A 26,417-nucleotide genomic window follows, 5' to 3' on the forward strand; every position below is an offset into this window, starting at 1 on the left:
GAAAACCCATCTCTACTAAAAATGCAAAAATTAGCTGGGCGTGCTGGCGTATGCCTGTAGTCCCAGCTACTCAAGAGGCTGAGGCAGGAGAATCACTTGAACCCAGGAGATGGAGGCCATAGTGAGCTGAGATTGCGCCACTGCACTCCAGCCTGGGTGACAGAATGAGACTGTCTTAAAAATAAATAAATAAATAAGACATGTACCATTATCTAGTCAATAGAGATGCAATCAAACTAAAGAATTCTAGAAGGGCAACTATATGTACACACACACAAACATAAATATTTCCTAAATGAAAAACCAAATAATAAAACTAGAAAAACATAGTTAAGTATATTTTAATGCAGTTATACAATTTAATTAAAATATAAACTAATTATTGAAATAGAAGATCTATAATATACATTAGAAAATTATCTAAGTCTAAAATTCCAAATTATTTGACAACGTGGAAGTACATAAAATGGTGGGACAAGAGAAACTAAAAAGTTTTTAAGTTTCTTACTTCACATTTTTGACAATTAGAAATAAATAGGTTCAAATACAAATTTTAGAAAAATAAGATGTACTCCATCCATAAAGAAAGAGATGTACCTTCAATAATCATAGTATTTCCCTCCCATAAATGAGATAAATTAATATATAGTCCTTCTCTAACATAGATGTTTCCCAGATGTCTAACAGTGGTCTAACCTTTTTTATTTTTACAGTGCTCCCAAAGCTTGCTGGCACATAAACATGAATGAATGAACAATGTAGAATTCACTCAAGAAATTTCAAGGAGAGAGAGGAGGAGATTTACATCACACAGCAAACAACCTAATAAATCTGTTAAACGCCATGCATGTGAATAGGCGTTTTCCTCTTTCTGACCCTTTCTTTCCACATAGAACTCAGTGCTCCTTCCTCGTCCTCCGTTACAGTATTTATCGCCTTCCTTCTTCCACGCTGGGGAGCAGTCGAGGCTTGTGTTCTTCAGCGGACTTGCCAAATCATCCCCTCCAGCATACTGCTCTCTCCCTTCCACAGATCATCTGTTAAGAAAATACATTTTTCATGTCGTTAATTTACATATACATGTGCATTATATATATGTTTATACAATGAGAGATTGTTAGGAAAATCACTACCACATATACATGTATTATATATATTACATATACATACATATGCATTATATATATACCCGCACACACATGCATATGGAAAATTGTTAGGAAAAACAGCACAGTGGTAGTGTTAGTGCTGGTTGTCTTTAGGTGGTGAGATTACACATTCTTTTCTATAATTTTCTGTATTTTCCTAATTTTCTGTGATCCATATATGTTTTTAACCATCAAAAGATGTTGAAATTTAAACCATGTTCTACATACATTTTACATCCCCATTTAAAGCTTTCTCATGGTTCTCCATGGCCTGCAGGATGATGCTTGATGTTCAGCTTAAGAGCTTCCTCTCCTCACTTCCCACCCCTCTGTCACTTGTAGCTCATGCCCTAATAATACCAGAGTGTTTCCTGTGCACACCCAGCTGATTCACGTCTCTTTGTCTTTGCTCACATGTCTACCTCCACCTGGAAGATAATTTCCCTTCCCCTGGCGACCTTCACACCACCCTTCTCTCCTCAGAGCAGGCACAGCTGCCCAGGAAACATTTCTGGTTGAGCCTTCCATGGGCCCTAACTGCGTTTTACCCTGAAGATGAAATGATCTGTGCTTCTGTCTACCCTCCTTTCTGGACTGTAAGTTCCCAAAGAGCAGAAGCCACATTTTACTATCTTCATATCATAGCTTCTAGAAGGTTCTGCCAACATGATACAAGCTGCAAAAATCGAACTAAACTCAAGTGACACTAGAAGTAAAAGACCTCTGGTCCACAGCGAATATATAAAGTGGATAAAGAAGCTTTCTCTCTATTCTATGCATGTTCACAACACTACTTTGACTAAATATTCAAATTGGGACTGCCAAGCATCAAGACCTAAAAATATCTGTCTTTTGAGAGACAAAACAGATACTACTAGTTGAAAATAATGTCCCCGTGCTGTGGCTCTTTGGTATAAGAGCCCCTGCCATTAGCTCTATTAATGACAAGCAAGGGAAGAGCTGGGAAGGATGTCACATGTGAACTCATGGAATCTTAAACTTCTCTTCCAGTGCGCTTAGGAGAGTATTCTTAGCCAAAACTGCTGAGTACAGATAAAATAGTTTGCTGCTCTTTAAATCACCCTAATCTTGAAAGCAATTAACCGTGCTTTGATAATTGAATTGATTTTTCCTTCCTCATTGAGGAGCATGGACATCGGCTAGGGAACTGAAGAAAAATCTCTTGAATATCATTAAAATTAGCTGTATTGAACAGCTTAGCATATATTTCAAATTTTTTTAAAATAGTGAACTTATAAAGCCAAGGAAACATTAGGAAAAAAATGAAATGCCATCAAGTGTGCCACTACCTTATAATGCCATAGATGAAAAGAAATGAATAATTCTGAACAATTTTTAAGTACAGGAAAAGTGTAGTTTTTTTCCCAACATTCATGTATAACTCAAATGTAGTTCAAGAAATTTGGCTCAGACTTTTCCAGCATAGTTGCCTTTGGGCTGAGACAAAGAAGGAAATATTTCAGCAGAATGGTACTTGTTGTTGAATGGATCAGGACTGTTGGAATGGATGGTGCTTATCAACAGAGCATTGCTGTAAAAATGCTTAACTATACACATAGACATTCTATTGCCACAATGGGCTCAAATGAGACGCCACAGAAGTTATGATTATCAGTATTATTATTGGTAAGATTACAAGAGATTGTGGCTTGATGCAAAACCATCCAACATTCAGGACATCCAAGGTGGGGTTCTTGGCAGAAATATTGGTCCAGGAAGAACCAGCTGCTCTTGGGAGATCCTGCTGCTCTTTGGATACATGTTTTTTATTCCCTGGGTTTGCTCAAGTCTACTCAGAATGGTGTGTGGTATCCTTTAAAGGCACTTCCAGGCTACTTTGGTTTCCTGTCTTTGTTTCCTAATAAAACTTTCTTCTGACATTAATTCAGAATTCCACTGATTCAGAATTCAGAAAACTAGGAAGGTTAAACAGCCTGGCTGCTTTTCCATTGAAACACGTGATGATAATTCATTTTCATAACCTCAGCCCTGAGGCATGAACAAACCATGAAATACTTCATTGACAGGCAGCAAAGCAAGATCTTAGGGCAAGTTTTGGTGCTAAGGAGAGATTTTTGATTTTTTTAAATTGGTAATCTTCAGATGGTATAAAATTGTCATTTGTATTATTCAATCAACCGGATTCTCTGATGCCCAGTGGTTCTAGAGAAATAATTACTTGTCATACCAATGTTAGAAATTTCATTCTAAAAGTTGAATTGCGTGACTGTTGAATATGAAAATATACATTAAGGAATCCACTTAATTTTATTGAAGTTTCTGAATTATTTTAATTGTTTACAAGAAAGATATAATTTAGGGGCAACTCTTGAATAGCAGGGTATCTTTCAAGGACTGCATAAAAATAGTTCAATATTTATACTCATTTTCTAAATACATTTTCATTTTCATTAAAAAAAGTACTTAATGATATGGTTTGGCTGTTTCCCCACCCAATGTCATCTTCAGTTGTAGTTCCCATATCCCCATGTGTTGTGGGAGGGACCTGGTGGGAGGTAATTGAATCATGGGGGCGGTTCCCCCATGCTATTCTCATGATAGTGAGTAAGTTCTCTTGAGATCTGATGGTTTTATAAGGGGCTTACCCCTTTGCTTGATTCTTGTTTTCTCTCCTGCCACCCTGTGAAGAGGTACCTTCTGCCATGATTGTAAGTTTTCAGCGGCCTCTTTCCTTTATAAATTACCCAGTCTCAGGCAGTTCTTTATAGCAGCATGAATATGAGTTAATACAGTAAATTGGTACTGGGTAGTGGGGCACTGCTGTAAAGATACCCAAAAATGCGGAAGCGACTTTGGAACTGGGTAACAGGCAGAGGTTGGAACAGTTTAGAGGGCTCAGAAGAAGACAGGAAGATGTGGGAAAGTTTGGAACTTCCTAGAGACTTCTTGAATGGCTTTGACTAAAATGCTAATAGTGATATGGACAATGAAGTCTAGGCTGAGATGGTCTCCAGTAGAGATGGAGAACTTTTTGGGAACTGGAATAAAGGTGACTCTTGCTATGTTTTAGCAAAGAGACTGGTGGCATTTTGCCCTTGCCCTAGAGATTTGTAGAACTTTGAATTTGAGAGAGATGATTTAGGGTATCTAGTGGAAGAAATTTCTAAGCAGGAAAGTGCTCAAGATGTGACTTGGGTGCGGTTAAAAGCATTCAGTTTTGTGTATTCACAAAGATATGGTTTGGAATTGGAACTTACGTTTAAAAAGGAAGCAGAGCCTAAAAATTTGGAAAATTTGCAGGCTGAGGATGCAATAGAAAAGAAAAACCCATTTTCTGAGGAGAAATTCAAGCCAGCTGCAAAAATTTGCATAAGTAATGAGGAGCCAAATGTAAATCACCGAGACAATGGGGAAAATGTCTCCAGGGCATGTCAGAGACCTTTGCAGCAGCTCCTCCCATTATAGGCCTGGTGACCTAGGCGGAAAATATGTTTTCCTGGGCTGGGCCCAGGGTTCCCCTTCTGTGTGCAATCTAAGGCTTTGGTACCGTGTGTCCCAGCTGCTCTAGCCATGGTTAAAAGGGGCCAAGGTACAGCTTGGGCTGTGGCTTCAGAGGGTACAAGCCGCAGGCCTTGGCAGCTTCCACATGGTGTTGAGCCTGTGGGTGCACAGAAGTGAAGAATTGAGGATTAGGAACCTCCAACTAGATTTCGGAGGATGTATGGAAATGCCTGGATGTCTAGGCAGAAATTTGCTGCAAGAGTGGGGCCCTCATGGAGAACCTCTGCTAGGGCAGTGTGGAAGGGAAATGTGGGGTTATGTGGGGACACAGAGTCCCCACTGGGGCACTGCCTAATGGGACTGTGAGAATAGGGCCACCATCCTCCAGACTCCAGAATGGTAGATCCACCAACAGCGTGCACTGGGCACCTGGAAAAGCCACAGGCACTCAATGTCAGCCTGTGAAAGCAGCTGGAAGGGGGACTTTACCCTGAAAAGCCACAGGGGTGGAGCTACCCAAGGCCAGGGAGCCCACATCTTGCTTCAGTGTGGTCTGGATGTGAGACATGGAGTCAAAGGAGATTATTTTGGAGTTTTAAGATTTAATTACTGCCTAGTTGGATTTCAGACTTGCGTGGGGCCTGTAGCCTCTTTGTTTCAGCCAATCTCTTCCATTTAGAACAGGTGTGTTTACCCAATGCCTGTACCTCCATTGTATCTCAGAACTAACTAATTTGCTTTTGATTTTACAGACTCATAGGCCAAAGGGTCTTGCCTTGTCTCAGATGAGACCTTGGACTTGGACTTTTGGGTTAATGCTGGAATGAGTTGAGATTTGGGGGACTGTTGGAAAGGCATGATTGTGTTTGGAAAGGCATGATTGTGTTTTGAAATGTGAGGACATGAGAGTTGGGAGGGGCCAGAGGTGGAATGATATAGTTTGGCTGTGTCCCCACCCAAGTCCAAATCTCATCTTGAATTGTAGTTCCCATAACCCCCACATGTTTTGGGAGGTGGGAGGCAACTGAATCATGGGGCGGTTCCCCCATGCTGTTCTCATGATAGTGAGTAGGTTCTCATGAGATCTGATGGTTTTATAAGGGGCTTCCCCCTTCCACTTGGTTCTCATTCTCTCTCCTGCTGCCTTGTGAAGAGGTGCCTTCTGCCATGATTGTAAGTTTTCTGAGGTCTTCCAGCCATAGGGAACTGTGAGTCAATCAAACCTCTTTCCTTTATAAATTACTCAGTCTCAAGCAGTTCTTTATAGCAGCGTGAAAATGAACTAATACACCTAGCACCCATTTATTGGGCATTTACTCTATGCACCACACTGTAATAGCTACCTAGGAAGGAAAGATAAATGAAGCAAACAAAAAGATTTTCATCGCATTTTTGTCCATGGCAGGCACTGTGTAGAGTGTGGCATCAGGTAGACAAGAGCATCAGCTTTACTGTTCATTATCTGGGTGACCTTGGGCACATTACTTGACTAGCCTTGGAATCAGCATCCATAACATGAGTATAATAATGCTTTACCTCATAGGACTTCAGGTAGAATGAAATAGGATAATGTACCTAGAGTATTTTATATAATGTCTAACACATGGGGTTTAAATGAAGGCTAATATTATCTCATTTAATGTAGTCATCATGACAATTGATGCCCCCTTCTCTCTTCCATGCACTATTATTTTCTCTACTGCATTAATCCTCTATAATGTATCTATATTCAAACCTTCAGTATTTCTCCCATCTGAAAGGAACTTTGCCTTGACTCCACTTTTCCCAGCTACTGTCCCACTCCTCTGCTTCTCTTTACAACTGAAACTCTTTAAAAGAGGCTCCAGTGGTGAGCTGCAGTTGGGTTAAGAAAATAAGTAGATCCCAAAAAGTATGAGTTCCTGTCCTTTGTAGGACATGGATGAAGCTAGAAACCATCATTCCGAGCAAACTATTGCAAGAACAGAAAACCAAACACCGCATGTTCTCACTCATAGGTGGGAATTGAACAATGAGAACACTTGGACACAGGGCAGGCAACATCACACACCGGGGCCTGTCATGGAGTTGGGGGTGGGGGGAGGGATAGCATTAAGGGAAATACCTAATGTAAATGATGAGTTAATGGGTGCAGCAAACCAACATGGCACATGTATACCTATGTAACAAACCTGCACGTTGTGCACATGTACCCTAGAACTTAAAGTATATATATAAAAAAAAGAATTAAAAAAAAAGAGAGAAATAAAATAAGTGGATCCCAAGCTTGACAGACAGAAAGCGTGGTCACAGAAGCAGCTCAGATCAGCAGATGGGACTAGATACACACATATTCGTGCACATGTAGATGCAGCACACGCACACACATACACACATGCACCATCCACATACACAAGCTGATGAACAGGATGAAGAAAGTACATCGATGGTGTCAAGGGCTGTGAAAATATCAAGGTGCATAAAACGTTCAAGAAAACTCTTGGCTTTATCAATTAAGAGATGATTAGTCAGTCTACAAGGAAATCTCAGTAAAGAGGGAATCTGAGAAAACATATACCAGATGGCTTTTATCACCTCAGTGATTCCTCTCTTTTCATTTTCTCTTAAATTTCACACAAGTATGCTTTCCTTTTAACATTCTAGTAAAGCTGTTCTCATTAAGGTCACTGATAACCTCTACATTACTAAATCCAATGGCCAGTTTTCAGACTTCATCCTGTATCATCAGTGGCATTAGCTGACCACTCTGTAGTCCTTGAAACACTTTCTACACTCAGCTTTCAAAATATCACTCTCCTTGTTTTCTTCTTACCCCACTGACAACTCCTTTTCTGGTTCCTCCTCATACTTCTTTCCCTTAATGTAAGAATATCCCAGGGCTCAGGCGTAGCTCTTCTCTCCTCTCCCCTTCCTTCATTTTTACCCTCCCTTCCCTTTTTACTACCCTCCTCATCTCTTCTTTCCACACTAAGCTTCATGTCTTCGAATGCAATTTATATGCTCGTTAACTCCCAAATCTGTATTTATAGTACAGATTACTCATTGATTCCAGATTCACATATTCCACTGCCTACTTGACATCTCCATTTGGAGGTGTTTTAGGCAACTCAAACTTAACATGTACAAAACTAAACTGACGTTGCTACTCATTCATTGTTGCCTACATTTCCATTAGTGCTAGCTCTGTTCCTCCAACTACTGAGTCCAGAAATCTTGGCATGATTGTTTTTGCTTCTATTTATTTCATACCCTATATGGTGGTCTTAAAATATGCCCACTATTTTTTATACTCCTCCCTTCAAATAGTGGAGCCTAATTTCACTCCCCTTGAGTGAGAGTTGGTCTTATTAACTTGCCTCTAATAAAAAAATAAAATGGAAGTGAAGATGTACAACTTTGAAGACTAGGTTGTAAATGACACTGTGACTTCCTTTTTGTTTCTCTTTTCTCACTCTGACTGTGTTAGTATGCTCTGGCTGCCATAATAAAAGCTTCTGGGTGGCTTAAACAACAAATTTTCTCACAGTTCTGGAGGCTGGGATTCCAAGATCAAGGTCAAGCATGATCAGTTTCTGGTGAGGGTTCTCTTCATGGCTTGCAGATGCCACCTTCTCACTGGTGGAGAAAGAGAACAAGTTCTCTGGTGTCTCTTCTTTAAAGGCACTTATCTTATTGGATCAGGACCCCATTCTTATGAGCTCATCTAACCTTAATCACATCCCCAAAGGCCTTATCTCCAAATACAGTCACATTGGAGGCTGGGGTTTCAATATATGAATTTCGGGGTTGGGGGACACCCACATATTACACCATAACACTGGGGGAGGTTAGTGGTCTTATCATGAAGACACACAAGCACCCAATGGAGAGGTTCATGTGACAAGGGACTGGGGCTTCCTGCCAACAGCCATGCAATGATCCATCTGAAGGCAGACCGAGTCAAGCCTTCAGATAATAGCAGCCCCTGATAGCATCCTAATTGCAACCTAATAAGACACCCTGAGCCAAAACTACCCACCTAAGCTGCTCTCGAATTTCTGACCCACAAGAACTATGAAATAATAAATGTTTGCTTTAATCCAGTATGTGTTGAGCTAAACTGTCATGAAGCAATAGATAACTAATATACCCCATATCCAATTCCTCAGCAAAGCTGTTTGTCTTTATCTTCAAAATATATATTCAGAATCCAACCTTAGTTGTACTGCCAAAATATTAGGAACTATTATATCTTACCTGGGTTTTGCAATATCTTCTTAACTGGTTTCCCTAATTCTACCCTTGTCCCATTTACCAGAACAGCAATCAGAGTGAGCTTGTTAAAATATAAGTCAGATTATGTCACTTCTGTGCTCAAAACTCTCAAATTTGAAGCTAAAAACGCTGTTGCCTCCTTGACTTCATCTCCTGCTGTTATCCTCATTCTGTCTGCTCCTGCCATATGGACCTCTTTGCCATTCCTGCATCATACCAGGCACTCTCCAAGTTCAGGGCCTTTGTGCTTGCTGTTCCCTGGTCTGAGACACTCTTCTTCCAGATATCCTGATAGCTTAACTCCTCTTCTTTAAATATTTACTTAACTATTGATTTCTTATTTCTTATTCTCTTTCCCTGCTCCATTTTTTTTTTTTTTTTTTTTTTTGCGTAGCTCGTATCCCCTAATCTACATGGTATATAATTTACTCTTACATTTGGTTTGTTTCTGAATCCTTCTCCACCCAGTGGAATGCTAGCTCCATGATGGCAGGGATTTTGTCTGTTTTGCTTACTCCTGTATCCTCAGTATCAAGGAGTGTGCCTGGCACATACTATGTATTCATTAAAACTTGTTGTAAGAATGAATAAATAAATAAGATAAATAGGCCATGCAATTTTACTTTTTTAAAGATGAAAAAGATTTGACTTTGCCAAAAGCGACATATCTATGTTGTGGGGTTTCAAAATACGAACCTGGGTTTGCCTTGACCCTAATGTTCATTTAATGATAACACATTGCAGGGCCCATTTTATATTATTCTTTTTTCATAAGAAATATTATTGAAAGAAAAATGTCCTTTTTTTCCATAAGGAAAGACTTGAAAGAAGATGGTACTGTCAGAAATCTGAGTGACACCTCACACTGTAGGGTCTTTTTCATTGCTGGAGGTACTGTAGGGACACGGTGAATCACTATTTACTTAACCACAGATACTGTAGAGGAAACTGATGCTCTGCATGAGGAATTAACCAGGTGACCTAGCCCTCACTGTATCAGTCCCTTTTAATGCTGATATAGGTTCCAGCTAGTCAACACGGAGTCAGTGCACAAATATTAAATTTCCAGATCCTTAAGGGAAAAGAAGGAATCAAAGAAAGAGTCAAAATTTAACCCTCTGTTGTCAATGGGGCTATTCATAGCTCTTAGAGGCAGACACTTGACTGTGGTGTGCAGAAGATGTTGAGCTTGGCTTTTGAAATCTTAAAGCTTAGGAACATCCAAATGGAATATCCCAAGGCATGATAAGTAATACCTTCCTCAAGGACTAGAGAGAGAATAGTAAAGAAATGTAGGAGGATTCCCTTCTTAGCAAAGTTTAACACAAACTCCATCAGTGCCAAGAGGACTGCTTCTTTAGGGACAGCAAGCCTTGTGAAAATTTCTGATCAACCCTCCCAGGGGCCATATTTAAAGTGGTCCGAATATTGCCAATAGGGAAGTAGCATTGGCTCTTCAATTTCTGACCAGGACACAGGGACAAGAAGCAAGAAGACCAGGTGTATTAGTCCATTCTTCCACTGCTATAAGACCATACCTGAGACTGGGTAATTTACAAAGGAAAGAGGTTTAATTGACTCACAGTTCCGCAGGGCTGGGGAAGTCTCAGGAAACTTACAGTCATGGTGGACAGGGAAGCAAACGTGTCCTTCTTCACATGGCAGGACGAAGGAGAAAAATGAGAGCCCAGTGAAGGGAGGAGACCCTTATAAAACGAGAAAAGGATGGGGGAAACTGCCCCCATGATTCAATTGTCTCCACCTAGTCCCTCCCACAACACGTGGGGATTATGGGAACTATACGATGAGATTTGGGTGGGAACACAGCCAAACCACATCACCAGGTCATTCCATTAAAGGAAGGGAACTATCCCGAAACTTATATACATTTAACCAAGACTGACTGTTGCTGGGTGGTAGGGGAAGTAGGATACTCCTGGCCCCCAGAATGGATCAGAGAGTCAGATTCTAAGTGTTAAGTACTGCACAGCTGTCCTGGAGGCCCGGTGGACAGATAGAGCTCAGGCCTCATGTTCATGCAAGTGGGAAGGAACATCATGGGATTTCAGTTGGGAGACCTCTGCATATCCCGAAAGATTATCTAATTAGAAAATAAAATGAAAAACCAGCTCCCCTCCCCAGGCATCTCATCACAGAATACTGCTTTATTCCTTCTGCCTTTCATACAATGGGAGGTGTCAAAATGAATGATGTAGAAGTGGTTATTGGAAAAGTGCCATGTAGTACATTTGTGTGGTATTGTTAAAATGTAAATCAAGTCAACTTCATTAGGATGCTTAGTAGTTTCAAAATCAGGCTACAGTCCTTTCTGAGGCTCAGCTTCCAGCTGGAAGGGTAGTTTCCCCGGCACAGCTGTCCCTGCTACTAACTGTTCAAGGCAGAGATGGCATTTGAATATAGATTTGAATATATTGAGCAACTGACAACTATTCTCAGTCCACATTTTAAGTCAGTTTTTCCACATTAGGAAAATACATTTTGTTCATTCAACTGACCTTGATAAGAATATAAACTCTTGCAACATGGGGGACGGAGATGCCACTACTGTTCTCACCAGCTATGGTTGTGTACCCATGGCCTCGGGATTCAATTTGGCAGAGCAGTAAATGCTGGGCAAAGCAGCCTTAGGTTATAGTGCACACTACAGAGGGACAGTGCTGTTCTTCCTTGCAGGAGAGGCACAGCTTGAGGAGAGCAGTTTATCTGAGGAGCAGTTGGGGCCGGCACTGTCAGGCTCCAGGGGTGAGCTGCAAGCTGATTTTTTTAAAAAAGATGTCTTCAGCTTGATAGACAACAGGGCCATAGAAGCAACTTGGGCCAACGACTTGGGACACATATGCAGACACAGATACAAACAAATAGACGTATACACACACACACACGCGCGCGCACACACACACATGCACGTACAGCATAGGAACTGGTAAATGAGACAGAGAAGGAATAGGCTAGAGGTAGGATGACCAAGATGGTTTAATGACATGAAAGTCAAACACTAAGAGGAAAAGGGTGATTAATGTCATCAGGGTTTGAAAATGGTCAAGGTCGCTGGGTGTGGTGGCTCACGCCTGTAATCCTATCAGTTTGGGAAGCCAAGGAGGGAATATTGCTTGAACCCAGGAGTTTTAAGACCAGCCTGGGCAACATAGCAAGACCCCTGTCTCTACAAACAAAAATTAGCTGGGCTTGCTGGTGCAGGCCTGTAGCCCCAGCTACTCAGGAGGCTGAGGTGTGAGAATCACTTGAGCCCAGGAGTTTGAGGTAGCAGTGAGCCATGATAGCACTACTGTAGTCTGGCCTGAGTGACAGAGCAAGACCATTTTATTTAAAAAAAAATGCCAAGGTGCATAAAATATTCAAAAAGGCCCTTGGGTTTGTCAGTTAGGAGATCAGTAGTGACATCAAAACAGGGGTTGGCAAACTATGGCTGTTGGCTGCTTCTGTATGGCCCACAAGCTCCGAACGGTTTTAACATTTCTAAATTAAAAAAGTATTTACCAGATAACAGCTGCTGGAATAGTTGATTATATTGCTTCTTGGTCTGAAAGCCTAAAATATTTACTATTTGTCCCTTTACAGAAAATAAGTTCACTTACTGTTGCTCTAAAGAGACATTTTAGGAGAGGGGAGAGGGAACTTGAAGAATCCAGGTATCTCTTATCATCTCAGTAACACAGGAGGAACCTGTCTTGCTCCTCTCACTACTCAAAGTGAGGGATATGAAAATGGGATTCAGGCTTTGGTACCTTGGCTATACAGGAGGCTCCACTAGAAAGTTTTTACATATACGGCTTTCTTGATCCTAACCTCAAGATATTTCTGGTTTAAAACATGGTCGATGGGACCTAGGGTTTTTCTTGTTTTGTTTTATTTTTGTTTTTTTTGAGACAGAGTCTCACTCTGTCACTCAGGTTGGAGTGCAATGGCATGGTCTGAACTCACTGCAACCTCTACCTCCCAGGTTCAAACCATTTTCCTGCCTCAGCCTCTCAAGTAGCTGGGACTACAGGCATGCACCACCATGTCTGGCTAATTTTTGTATTTTTAGTAGAGACGAGGTTTCACCATGTTGGTCAGGCTGGTCTCAAACTCCTGACCTCAGGGGATCCACCCACCTCTGCCTCCCAGGGTTGGTATTTTTTAACGGTGGACAGGGCTTAGTATAAACATGTTATAGTCTCATTGTAAAATCAGCGTCAAGTCATCTGGAGTTGAATGGAAGGATTTTGGAGTATGTGCCTGCTGATGTTAGACTTTACTGGATTCAATCAAGCCAGTTTTAAGACTTTCCACACCACCAACTAGTGCAAGGTGGGACATCAGCCAGTAGTCAGCAAATACTTATTGAGTGCCTATATTGTGTAGGGCACAGCAGAAAGACAATGGGGTGAGCAATCTTGGGGTGTCAGTGAGGACATCCTGAAAAGTTAAATAATGTGGTTCATTCTGTAAAAGGAGCCAACTAGGGTCAGAAAAGGATAGATGGATGAAAGATGGATGGATGAATGGATGGAGTTGGAGTTCAGAAGGGTTAAAAAACAAGAAGTGGCTGAGAGGGAAAGAACAGATTTGGTGCCTGTGAGAAAATCAGAGACATGTCAGAATGTGTGGTCACAAAGAGGACATCCCAATTACACCTCACTGTAGAGCAGGTTCAGGTCATGACAAGATCCTCAACTGTGAGCCTTCAATCCAATTTAAAGAATACTTATTGACAAAAACAAGCAATGGGGAAAGGATTCCTTATTTAATAAATGGTGCTGGGAAAACTGGCGTGCCATATGTAGAAAGCAGAAACTGGATCCCTTCCTTACATCTTGGATTAAAGACTTAAATATAAGACATAAAACCGTAAAAACCCTGGAAGAAAACCTAGGCAATACCATTCAGGACATAGGCATGGGCAAAGACTTCATTACTAAAACACAAAAAGCAATGGCAACAAAAGCCAAAATAGACAAATGGGATCTAATTAAACTAAAGAGCTTCTGCACAGCAAAATAAACTATCATCAGAGTGAACAGGCAACCTACAGAATGGGAGAATCTACCCATCTGACAAAGGGCTAATATCCAGAATCTACAAAGAACTTAAATTTACAAGAAAAAAACAACCCCATCAAAAAGTGGGCAAAGGATATAAACAGACACTTCTCAAAAGAAGACATTTATGCAGCCAACAGACATATGAAAAAATGCTCATCATCACTGCTCATCAGAGAAATGCGAATCAAAACCACAGTGAGATACCATCTCTTGCCATTTAGAATGGCGATAATTAAAAAGTCAGGAAACAACAGATGCTGGAGAGGATGTGGAGAAATAGGAATGCCTTTACACTGTTGGTGGGACTGTAAACTAGTTCAACCATTGTGGAAGACAGGGTGGCAATTCCTCAGGGATCTAGAACTAGAAATACTATTTGACCCAGCGATCCCATTACTGGGTATATACCCAAAGGATTATAAATCATGCTACTATAAAGACACATGCACACGTATGTTTACTGCAGCACTATTCACAATAGCAAAGACTTGGAACCAACCCAAATGTCCATCAATGATAGACTGGATTAAGAAAATGTGGCCCATATACACCATGAAATACTATGCAGCCATAAAAAGGATGAGTTCATGTCCTTTGCAGAGACATGGATGAAGCTGGAAACCAACACAGGAACAGAAAACCCAATACCACACGTTCTCACTCATAAGTAGGAGTTGAACAATGAGAACACATGGACGCAGGGTGGGGAGCATCACACACTGGGGCCTGTTGAGGGGTGGGAGGCTGGGGGAGGGATAGCATTAGGAGAAATACCTAATGTAATTGAGTGCAGCAAACCAGCATGGCACATGTATACCTATGTAACAAACCTGCAGGTTGTGCACATGTACCCTAGAACTTAAAGTAGAATAATAATAAAAAAAGAATACTTATTGATTTAAATTTCTTTTCTATTTCTTTATTTGCCAACATTGAAATAGCACTCTCCTCCACCATTTTTATGGTCAATGTATTTCTTTATTTCAGTTTATATAGCCTTTGTGGACAACCTAACTACCATTGTATGTTATTACTCTTAGATTAAAATATGTTCCATTCAATCATAAATGTTTGCAATGCATTTGTAATGTACTTGTAAATGGAGACTTTATATGCAAAAATACAAATTTGCAGGCATTTTCAGAAGACCCTTCCGAACTTTAAAGGTGTCCCTCAGTAGCCATGAAGCACAGCTCCTTTTAGAGAGTTGCACAGCGCTGAGCTGTCTGTTACAGAGAGCAGCCACATGCTAAGGAAATGCAGGGCTCATGGCATAGAGAGAATTTTCCATTTCTATTAAAATTAAGTGCTTTTATTCATGGTCTGATTTCTTTTAGGTTTTTGCAATCTCCAGGAACGCCAGGCCACATGATTGAAACAGTTGTTCAATTTTTCTTGCTGAAGATGGTGAACTGGGTTAAGTTTAGAAACAACCATAGCTGGAAAAAGTATGACTTTGTTAGCTGCTTACTTCCTTTTCAGAGAAAAAATACTTTTCTAGTTTCTTTCTTTAGTTACAAAAATAATATGTGCTAATTATAACGAGCCAATCAATGGAGAGGCCTGCGGATATGAAGTTCATAGTCATTCATTCACTCTTCTGCAGAGTGGCTCCCCAAGGCAGCCAACATTGACAAGCAGGCTTGTGTGTTTCCACACTGTCTCTTGAGCGAGGCTTATTTAGTCTACACTTGCCTCCTTTAAAGCTGCTCACAAGCAGATGAGGATCAATCTCGGATTCTAGAAGGAAGAACCCAGCCCCTACTGTTAGAAGGAGCAGTGAAGGTGGCAGGTCAAAGCACAGCCTGGAGCCGACTGTCTGTGTCCAAATCCCACTTCACCACTTGCTGCATACCTGGAGCAGATGATGCAGCTTTTCTCTGCCTTAATTGACTCATGTAAATGGGGATATTAAAATATCACATATGGATTATTATATTGACTAGGAAGTTAATGCAATACAGCATGCATAGCAGTTAGTAAGCACTCAATAAATGGTAGATATTATTATTTTCTCTCTTGTGGGAGCAACAAAAGTGAAAAGAATGACCCTTTGGTAACTGGGGATCTGAGTATACACAGACTGTACCAATCATAACCACAATCACAGAAAAAAACCTACATTTGTGGAGGCTTAGTGTTAACACAGTCCCAAAACACTTCATCTGTTGATTCCCTTATATGGCTAGAATTTAACATTAATTCTTTTTTCATTTTTCAGGAATAATAAAGAACATCAATAAAATTATAGGCATAATTTTTAAACAATTTTATTGAAGAATAGTTATATGTAATAAAATTCACTGGCCGGGTGCAGTGGCTCATGCCTGTAATCTCACCACTTTGGGAGGCCAAGGCAGGGGGATTACTTGAGGCCAAAGTTTAAGACCAGCTTGGGCAAAAAAGCAAAAGCCTGTCTTTACTGTCTCTCTCTCTCACTCTCTCTCTCTCTCTCTCTCTACATATATATATATATATAATTTTTTTTTAAATAGCCAGGCGTGGTGGCGTGCACCTAAAGTCCCAGCTACTTTCAAGAGGCTGAGGTAAGAGGATTGCTTGAGCCCAGTAGTTGGAGCTGCAATGAGCTATGATCCCACCACTGTACTCCAGCCTGGGTGACAGAGTGAGACCTTGTCTCTAAAAATAAATAAGTAAATACAAATTTTTAAAAATAAAAATTCATCCATTTTAAGAATACAATTAAATAAGTTTTAGTAAATTTACGAAGCTGTGCAACCATCACCACAACGCAGTTTCAGAACATTTACATCACCCTAGGAAGCTCCCTCATGCCTATTTACAGTTAACCCCAGTTCCTATCCCCAGCTCTGGGCACCATTAATCTACTACTCTCTGTCTCTATGACTTTGCTTTTTCTGGACACTTCATATAAATGGATTATGCAGTATGTGGCCTTTTGTATCTGACTTATTTCGTTAACATAATGTTTTAAAGATCCATCTACACTGAAGTACGTATCAGTATGTGTTCCTTTGTACTGAGGAACTGTATTCCACTGTATGGATATACCACAGTTTGTTCATCCATTCGACAATGGATGGACAGTTGGTTGTGTCCACTTTTTAGCTATTATGAATAATGTCACTATGAACATTTGTGGACAAGTTTCTGGGTGGACTTACATTTTTATTTCTCTTGGGTAGATACATAGAAGTGAATATAGTACATTTATATTTAACTTTTTAAAACTACTAAACTGTTTTCTACAGTGATCGCACCATTTTACATTCCCACCAGCAATGTGTGAAGGTTCTGCAGGTCTAAACTTAAAGGTCAAAATAGAAAGAAGATCTAAAAATACATGAATTCAAGTGCTGAATGTCCGTTCTCTGACACTGGTTATCTTCTAAACTCCCCTTTAATGAAAGGACAGGGAGAATCCTTCCCCTGCCTTCCCCAGATTCTCATTTCCCATATTTTGCTGTTTGGCTAAATGGGGGCTCCCTCACCTCATTTAGTCCTGCTAATTCAGGGAAAGCAACCCTGTGCGCCTCCACTCCTAGCAACCCTAAGAGGCTATCTAAAGTGGAAAGAACATTTAACAAATGCAAATTCAGTCCTTGGGTATGGCAAGAGAAGAGTTAATGCAGTTTGTAATAATTATTGACTACAAGAACTGCAAATGATTGCATAAAATTTCTAAAATATGCCTGCAAGGTTCTCTTATTGATGTGTTGCCCCCAGGGGTACACATATGGGTTTAAGTGTCTAAACTGTTTTATTAATTAAATTGCTATGATTTACCTCTCCCATGTTAGCATTTACAGTTTACGAAACAGCCCTGTAATTAGAAAATGATGTACTAGTGTTGCTTGTTTACTTTGTGGGTGAAATATTATACACACACAGATGTGTATGTGTATATATATACACTCACTTATATATGTTTATAGACACACACACATGTGCACACACACACACAAAGTGTTTTTTCTTGGGTCAACCCTCACAGGCTACTTTATTTCTAGTTCAATTAATAGGCAACCTCCAGTGGTGCATTAAATTGGTTTTTAGCGGGAGGGGGAGGATAACTGAGAAGTTCATTGTTCCTGCTGAGGTGTGTGATGGCATCCATGTATGTTTGTTTATTTTCCCTCTATAGACAGACAATTGAAATCACAAGAATTTATTGTAAAAAAAAAATCTGTTGAGAACAGCCCTGAGGATACCTCAGCAAATCCTAAAACTGTACCTGTTTTAATTATACAGCATCTTATTATCTTCTGCGTCCATTCTGAAGGTATATGTAGGAATATATAATATAAATTACCTGTGCTACATAGACAATGCCTAAATAAAGTTGTTGTTGAAGTGCTTTTTGTTTGCCTTTATTTTATACCTATTTATTTGTCCCATCTACAGACCATATTCTGGTGCTGAATCTGATGTTTACATGTTTTTATCAGTTTTCTTAACTGTGGTTAATATGTGACTTTTTTGTATATCAGATTATGCCAAGTCTGGTTCAAGCATATCAAATGATTATTCTTAGGTTGGAAGAACTTTAGGGGTTTATATACTCACACTTTCCATATTTCTGTGACATTTCTGGGTTCTGTATGGATTGATCATAATTGACATTTCAAATCTCTTTTATATGGAAGTAATGTATAATTTTAAAAGTCTATCTTTCAGAGTACTAGGGGTAAAAGAAAATGATCTTTAAAATACCTTAACATATAGGGGAAAAAGTTTCTATGCATATAAAATATCAATTTGGTTAGGAATCTAATGATGCACAAATTTATATAAAAGGGTTGCTCTGCTCCCATGGCTGTGATGAATTCTGATTGCGGAGGCTAGAACAAATTTGGGGGGAAGAAAAGAGCAAAAGAGAAGTAGGTAATACAGAGCTTAGCACAGGACTATATGCTTAAGGTGCGCTTTACACATTTTTACTTCTCCACTTAAATGTTTATCGAGAACTGAACTATGATGGTATTTAGTAGTATACTATACACTAAAGTGAATGTGATGACTTTCAAGACGCTAATTTCAAGAAGCTCACAGTCAGGTAAAAGGAATGCTCTGTTCACAAGCATGCAGAAAGGTTGCATGCTAAGAAAACAATAGGGTTTCAGCAGATAGAGGAAGCTCTTCTGGTTGGAGTGGTCAGAAAAGTCTTCTTGGAAAAGATAGTATTATCTTTTTGGCATTGGGGAGAATTTTAATAGATGGGGGCTTTCAAGGATAGGTAATTCCAGCAAGGGAAATGGTATGGGTAAAGGGGCAGAGGTTAGAAAATCTATGGTGTATGAAGATCATACACAGAAGTAAAATAAAGCAGTCTCCTCTATTGACATTTCTGACTTCATATTAAAAGAAAGTCATGGACGATACCACTAGATTAGCCATTCATCTTGCAATTGCATGATGTGGGTAATTAAGGTGAAAGAAGTACAAATGCTTCACAGCAACTAGTCAACAATGCTGGCAAATATGTGTAGAGTGAAGCAATGAATCAGTGAGCGGTCGAACAGCAAACATGCACAACGGAGGAACAATGGGACAACGGAACAAACAGCAACAAAAGGATAGATGAAGCAAGTGTGGCAAGAGCTTGATAATGACTGAATCTGAGTTCTGGCTGGATTAGGGCTCATGATACAATTTTTTTTTCACTTTTATAGGCTTGACATTTTCATAATAAATTTTTTTAAGTTGTTTACAATTTCCATTTCTACTCCCACAGAAATGGCCCTCCTCAAGGTTCTAATGATCCCCGGTTATGAAATCCCGATGAAAACTTGCGTTCATCTTACATGACCGCCAAGCAGCCTTTGACACATTTGACCGCTTCCACTTACCCCCTGGTTTTGCTGACACCACATCTCTCCCTGTTTCTCCATTGCCTGCCCTAGCTCAGTTCTGCTGCCATCACCTCATCCTATCTGACCTCTAAATACGGAGTTCTTGAGTTCCACTCTTGGTCCCACGATCTTCTCACTCCACCTTCTCTTCCTCAGTGACACATTGAGTTCAGTTATCACATGCACTCTGGTGACTCCTCATATATTTTCAGCCTACACTTCTCCAATGAGTTCCATACTCACATATCAAACTCTAATCCATATCTCTAGTCAACACCTCCTGTATTAGTCAGGTTTCTCTAGAGGGTCAGAACTAATCAGATATATGTATATATGAAAGGGAGCTTATTAAGGACAATTGACTTACATGATAACAAGATAAAGGCCCATGATAGGCTGTCTGCAAGCTGAGGAGCAAGGAAGCCAGCGGTGGATCAGTCCGAGTTTTAAAACCTCAAAAGTAGGGAAGCCAACAGTGCAGCCTTCAGTCCGTGGCCAAAGGCCCGAGAGCCCCTGGCCAACCACTGGTGTAAGTCGAAGAGTCCAAAAGCTGAAAAACTTGGGGTCTGATGTTTGAGGGCAGGAAGCATCCAGCACGAGAGAAAGACGAAGGCTGGAAGACTCAGCTACTCTGCCCTTCCATCTTCTCTTGCCTGCTGCCTGCTTTATTCTAGCTACACTGGGAGTTGATTAGATGGTGCCCACCCATATTGAGAGTGGGTCTGTGTCTCCCAGTTCGCTGACTCAAATGTTAATTTCATTTGTCAACACTCTCACAGACATACCCAGGAACAATATTTTGCATCCTTCAATCCAATCAAGTCGACATTCAAAATTAACCATCACACCTCCACTTACAGACTGTTAGAATTCACTGTGTTCAGAACGGAGCTCGTGATCTTTTCCCCCAGTCTGTTCCTTTTCAGCATTACTACCTTGGTGAACGCCACCACTATCTACTCAGCTGCTCATTCCAGAACTCAATGTGTCATTCTCTGCACTCTTCATCTCCCCTCAGCCTGTCCATCACCAAGTTTTGTCAATTTCACTTCCAAAATAGTTTTCAAGCCTGTTCACTTCTGTGAACCTCCTCACTTAGAGTAATGAGAAAGCCCTACTGCATCTCCGTAAGTTGTAGGAACACCCACCCGCCTCTCCATCCTCTGCTTGGAAACCAGAATGATCTTGTAGAAACCTAAAGATTAAATACTCTTCTACTTAAAACCGTTCCCCTTCCCCACAATGTCCAAAGTTTTTCCTATGGCCCAGAAGACCCCGTGTGACCTACGTGCATCATCTTACACCACTGTCCCCTTGTTCACTTGTTTAGAAGTGGCTGCCCTTCTAACTCCTCCTCCTTTGGGTTTCAGCATAAATGGTCCTTCATCAGCCTTATCAGACCTGCAAAAAAGGTAAAGTCTCCCTGTGTTGCACTTTCATTGTCAACTGTAGTTTTCCCTCATAACATTATACACAAATGAAACTATTTATGTAATTATGAGTTTGTTTCCAGCCTCCTGCATTAGACAGAGGCTCCAGGATTTAATACATTTTCCCTTGCCTGACATATAGTATCTACTCAATTAACAATCTCCCTCATAAAGAGAGAGACTGCATCTGTCTGTCAGAACATGGCACATAGTAAGTGTTCAATAAACGGTTAAACTTATTGAATGTTGTTGGTGTTCAAATTAAACACTGGAAACTGAATCAATGTTAACCTTCATTCTCTTAATAATGCCTCCTAGAAAAAGCAAGTGGAACAGTAATGAGCTGCTAGGTATTTACTTTGGTAATTTGCCTCCTTTCCCCTTCCCTCTAAAATGTGTAACATTCTCCTTGCCTCCCCTGCTGATGTGCTTCATCAGAAGTGAGCTGGAGGGATTTGGAGAGTTTCAGAGTCTTTTGTTTTCCTGAGTAAAGGCTATACACTAGGAGCCAGGTGTGAAATCTTCTGACATTGAATTTAAAGTGTGTAACAGAAAGTTTGAGAGTCATTTCAGAGTAAATAACTTTCTATTCTCCCTAGCTCATGTAAGAGCACATAATTATTTACTCCTTCTAATTTCCCCAGTTAAGGCATCTCTATCTTAGTGGAGACTGAGTTGCTGAATATTTTTAAGTGACCAGCAACGTAGACCGAATTCCAGTTTCACAGCCCTCAGCCTCAAGATGTCAGGTGAGTCAGACGTCAGATTCCCAGTCCTGGTTTTGGAAACTCAAAGCAAGATGAAAGTTTACTCACTTAGTTTTCAAAATGGAAAAAATATGGAAAACCTGTGTTTTCAGTAAGTTGGATGAGTACAGATTGCTGAAAAATGGAAGGTGCAACTCCTTAAACGTGGCCAGCACCACCCTGAACCACAGCTGTTCAGCAGTCCTAACTCCCCCAGGTGTGGTGGGTATAGATGCTGTACTTTGAGAACCTGTTTCAACCATGGCAGAAGTTCTCCAGATAGCAAAGGCCTACCGCTTTTCAGGGAATCCCGCACACATTGTGGGGAACTGGCCTATGGGGGAAGGTTCAATAAATACATCTTATATTAAACTGCAATTAGGCACTTTTGGCTTTTCTGTTCTATTAAGAAAGTCATGCACTTGAAGGAAATAAACCCACAAGATCCGTTTGCTGGTACAACTTAAAAATATTTTTTTCTTCCTGGTTCTATTTGCAGACTGTGCTAGTGGGTTAGTTAATCAAACACAATTGCTTTCCGTCTTTGGGACTTAGGATTAACATATGCAACCTATTTCTCCAAGAGACACTGCACGCTGAGTTCTTGGCTCTTGGTCCTCACCGTAGACATTAATCATGTGAGTGTCCTCTATTAAAATGAGTAGGTCAGGATAGTAACGGGGAAACTCAGGCAGCTGCTCTTTCTGTGGTACCTGAGAGTGCCTGCACAGGTGACAGGAATTCCCTACTGCCCTTGTTGTGTGCCCGGATTGCATACAGGCACCAGCTGAGCACACCAGCCAGAATCCCGGACAAATCTGGTGTAAAAGCTCTCGCTTCTCTTTATCAGGAGTTGGAAACAAGCAAACTGGTTTTCTTAAAATTAGTTAGAATATTTAAATACATTCTACCTTTGCGATTTCTGCCTCTCCAATTTGAAATTTCTCTGAAATTTCACCATGGACTTCCTCACTTTCCAATTTGATGGTGTCTCCTCTGTCTTCATTTTCATTTGCTTTCCTCTGGTGCTTGATTCTGCTGATGGTCAAATTTCTTAGCTATCTGGCTATAGACTGAATGTTTGTATCTGTCCAAAATTCATATTTTGAGCGCTTCCTTGCCACTTCTTCCATGTGAGGACACAACAAGAAGGCAGAGTGCTTCCTTGCCCCTTCTTCCATATGAGGACACAGCACTTCCTTGCCCCTTCTTCCATATGAGGACACAGCAAGAAGGCACCATCTACAACAAGGAAGAGAACCCTCACCAGACACTGAATCTGCTGCACCCTGATCCTGGGCCATCCAGCCTCCAGAACTGTGGAAACTTGTTTAAGCCACCCAGACTGGTATTTTTGTTACAGCAGCCAGGATGGGCTAAGACCTCACTCTTCCTTCTTGGTTTCCCCAAAGTTCTGTGAACCTGGTCTTGTTTCTGCCTCCCCTTTGGCTTCTCAGCCTCATTTCTCTTTGCTATCAGTTCTTCCTGCCCCATGACTTTTGTATGTTTCTCTAAACTCTGTTCTAGTGGGGCAGGTATCTATCCTCCCTCTGCACAGAGATGTATCACTAATACCTTAGTTCGTAATGTGTTCTCAGCCTGAAAAGCCTCCCCTATGTACTGTGTAACCAAATCCTATCCACTTGTCAAATTGTTCTAGAAATAGTTATTGTACATTGTGTGCCTCCAATGTGTCAGGCACCATGATAGGGCTTTAGAAATATGACATTAATTAATCTTCAAATCAAGTTTGAAAAAGAGGTATTATTATCCCCATTTTATAGGGAGCTCTGGGAATCTGTGAAATGGGGACAAGAGAAGTTATTCCCTGGGGACTCAGAGGAGTTTAGCAACTTCCCCCAAATCCCACAGCAGTGGTGGAGCTGAGATACAAACTCAGGAGCTGACAGATAAAGTTTGCTTTGCCTTTCAGCGAAGTCTACGCTCTACATACTACAGGCATTGCAGCCAAATGGCCAAGCTATGTCCTTTTGTGGACAGACAGATCAGGGTTTGAGAACTAACTCAACCATTCATGACCCGTCCAATGTTCAGGTGTTCTAGTTATAAGGTAGGGGAGGGAGAATGATAATGCCTGCCTCATGGGCTGTGGTTCTAAAGGAGCTTGGTATAAACGGTAGGCGCATGATTCCTAATCTAATTAGTTGCTGTTGTTATTCTTGTTGTTATGATGTGTTGCTCCAGCTCCTGAGCCAGATCCCTACTCAAAGCCGAACAATTCACATTGCTTCCATGTTGGTTCCAACTCTGTTATTCCCCCTCTAGGAACTTTTGTTGCACTTACAGTATCTACCACATGACTTAATCATTCTCTTATTTTGTTCTCAAATTCTCCAGCAGTTGTGTATTCAGTCTCCCCGGTGGGTTTCATATTAAATTTTCTTCTGGAAATGATAGGCATCATCTAAAGGCATCATTTTATGCTTGCAAGTTTCAGTTGTACCTCTGAGTGACTTCAAATATATTCCTGTTATTTGTCCACAAGGCAGGATCTACTGGCTTAGTTTCATCCCTTCCACTCCCCCTAATGAATTACTGTAGTTATTTCAGTTTGCCAAAAAAAGCTAATTTTCTCACATTTCTCTCCCTCCCTTCCTTCCTCTCTTTGGGGCATCAGTAGTACTTATGAAGAACCTGCTAGGTACCGAGCACTGGGAATTCAACAGTGAGCAAAGCTCATGGGGCTCACGGTCTAGTGGGGAATTGAGACAGCACTGAATCTATTATAAAATCATGGATTGAGTGTTACAGTAGAAAAATATGGGTATCGTGAAAGCGCAAGGAAGGCTCCTCATTATAACTGAAGAATCAAAGGTAGCTTCATGGTGGAAATGAGGTCTATGCTGAGACCAGAAGGATAAGTAGGAGCTAGGGAGGCTGGGTTAGGGATGGGGCAGGAAGTGGGGATGTAAATGTTCCAGGCAGAGAGAAGCACTTACACAATGCTTGTAAACAATAGAGAGCCTGTAAAGTCAAGGAGCCAAACAAAGTTTAGTAGGGCTGGTTGACAGTGTCAGGCTGGTGGGAAAGCTCAGACGTGGTCATCCAGGCCCTATGGCCTATGTGAAAGTGTGAGGACTCGACACAATACCATCAAAAACATTTTTCCCCTCTCCAAGATGGAAAATGACTTGGAGGTGGAAGTAATCAAGAATAGATTCAGGGAGACTCGTTATGAGTAGCTTCAATAGCCTAGATGAAAGTTAGTGGTGGCCTTTAGAATTAGGAAAATGGATGAGCTTGAAAATACCTAGATAGTAGAATTTATAGAAGTTGATGATAGATTCGGCATTGGAGGAGAGAGAGAAGAGTAGAATTAAGGAAGACTCCAGGGTTATGGCTTGGGAAACCGGGTGGATATTGGTTCCCTCCAGTGAGGAAGGTAGATAGGAGGGGAAATTGGTTTGGGGGAAAAAACTGTGTGCTCAATTTTGGTTAAGTTAATCTTAAAATGCCTATGGGACATCCAAATGAAGATGTCCAATGGGCAGTGAAATATGCAGGCGAGGCTCAGGAGATAGACGTGGGCTGGGCTTGGACATGATCATGTAGTGGCGTGTGTGTGTTTGTGTGTGTGATTTCCCCCTGAGTTGTCCATCTGTCTTCTGGCCAATCATTTGGGCTCTAGGTGTTCTTTAAGACTGAGGTCAGGTCTCTCTCCTTTGCTGAATCATTACTTCTCTCTTCAAGTCTCCCTGTCATCTTTTCTCCAATGTCATTGTGTACAAGCCTACAGCACAGCATGGAAAAGACTGCTTTGTGATTATTCACTTGTGTCTTGCTTTGGGCTCTAATCTACAGGAAGGCAAGGATTTTGTTTTGTCCATCTTTGTTTTAGGCATAATGGCTGACAGACATGTGTTTAATGAATTTTTTTTTAATATATTGCAAGTAAAAGGCTAGCTGTGGTCAAAATGATAAAATGACAGTGTTTGATATGGGCTCCTCCCATTTTCCTCCAAGATGGCCAGTACTTCTCACCTACAAAATCAACTAGAACATCTTCCAAATTTTTTACTGCATTTCCCTGTCAAATATACCAGTCCTATGTGGAACACCAAGCAATGCCTATGCCCAGTGCTAAGACACTGTGAGGAAAACAGAAATGAATAAACACATTCTCTGTTTCAAAGAGTCTTCACACTAGTGGAATGGAGAATGAAAATAAAAATCATTGCAGGTGCGGGCAGGATTTTGTAGCAAGATGAAAGAGGCCCCACGTATCTGGAATGGGCCCTCCCGGGTGCACTTTCTGAAGGCAACACTTTCACTCAAATACGTGATTCTTGAGGTAGAAACTTGCAGTCCTAGGGAGGAAAGGCAAGGGGCATCCGGCCCAGCTCTTCACTTCATATCTCATTGGTGAAGCCTCACAGGGCTCTATTAATAATTGGGACCTATCCCCAGCCTTCCAGGATTACCCTCCAGACCCAGC

General features: G+C 40.9%; 1 protein-coding gene across 3 annotated transcripts in view; it reads right to left on the reverse strand.

Annotated features, from left to right (window-relative positions):
• Positions 1-325: 325 nt before the first annotated feature.
• SLC35B3 (solute carrier family 35 member B3) overlaps positions 326-26,417 on the reverse strand; it is a 93,970-nt gene continuing 67,878 nt past the window's right edge. For all 3 annotated transcript variants that reach the window (XR_010134177.1, XR_010134176.1, XR_008680456.1), the window contains one exon: positions 326-1,037. The gene's annotated coding sequence lies outside the window, so the exon portion shown is untranslated. The remainder of the gene's footprint in view (positions 1,038-26,417) is intronic.

This window comes from Gorilla gorilla, chromosome 5 (assembly GCF_029281585.2).
Source record: "Gorilla gorilla gorilla isolate KB3781 chromosome 5, NHGRI_mGorGor1-v2.1_pri, whole genome shotgun sequence".
In the NCBI taxonomy this organism is placed as follows: domain Eukaryota; kingdom Metazoa; phylum Chordata; class Mammalia; order Primates; family Hominidae; genus Gorilla; species Gorilla gorilla.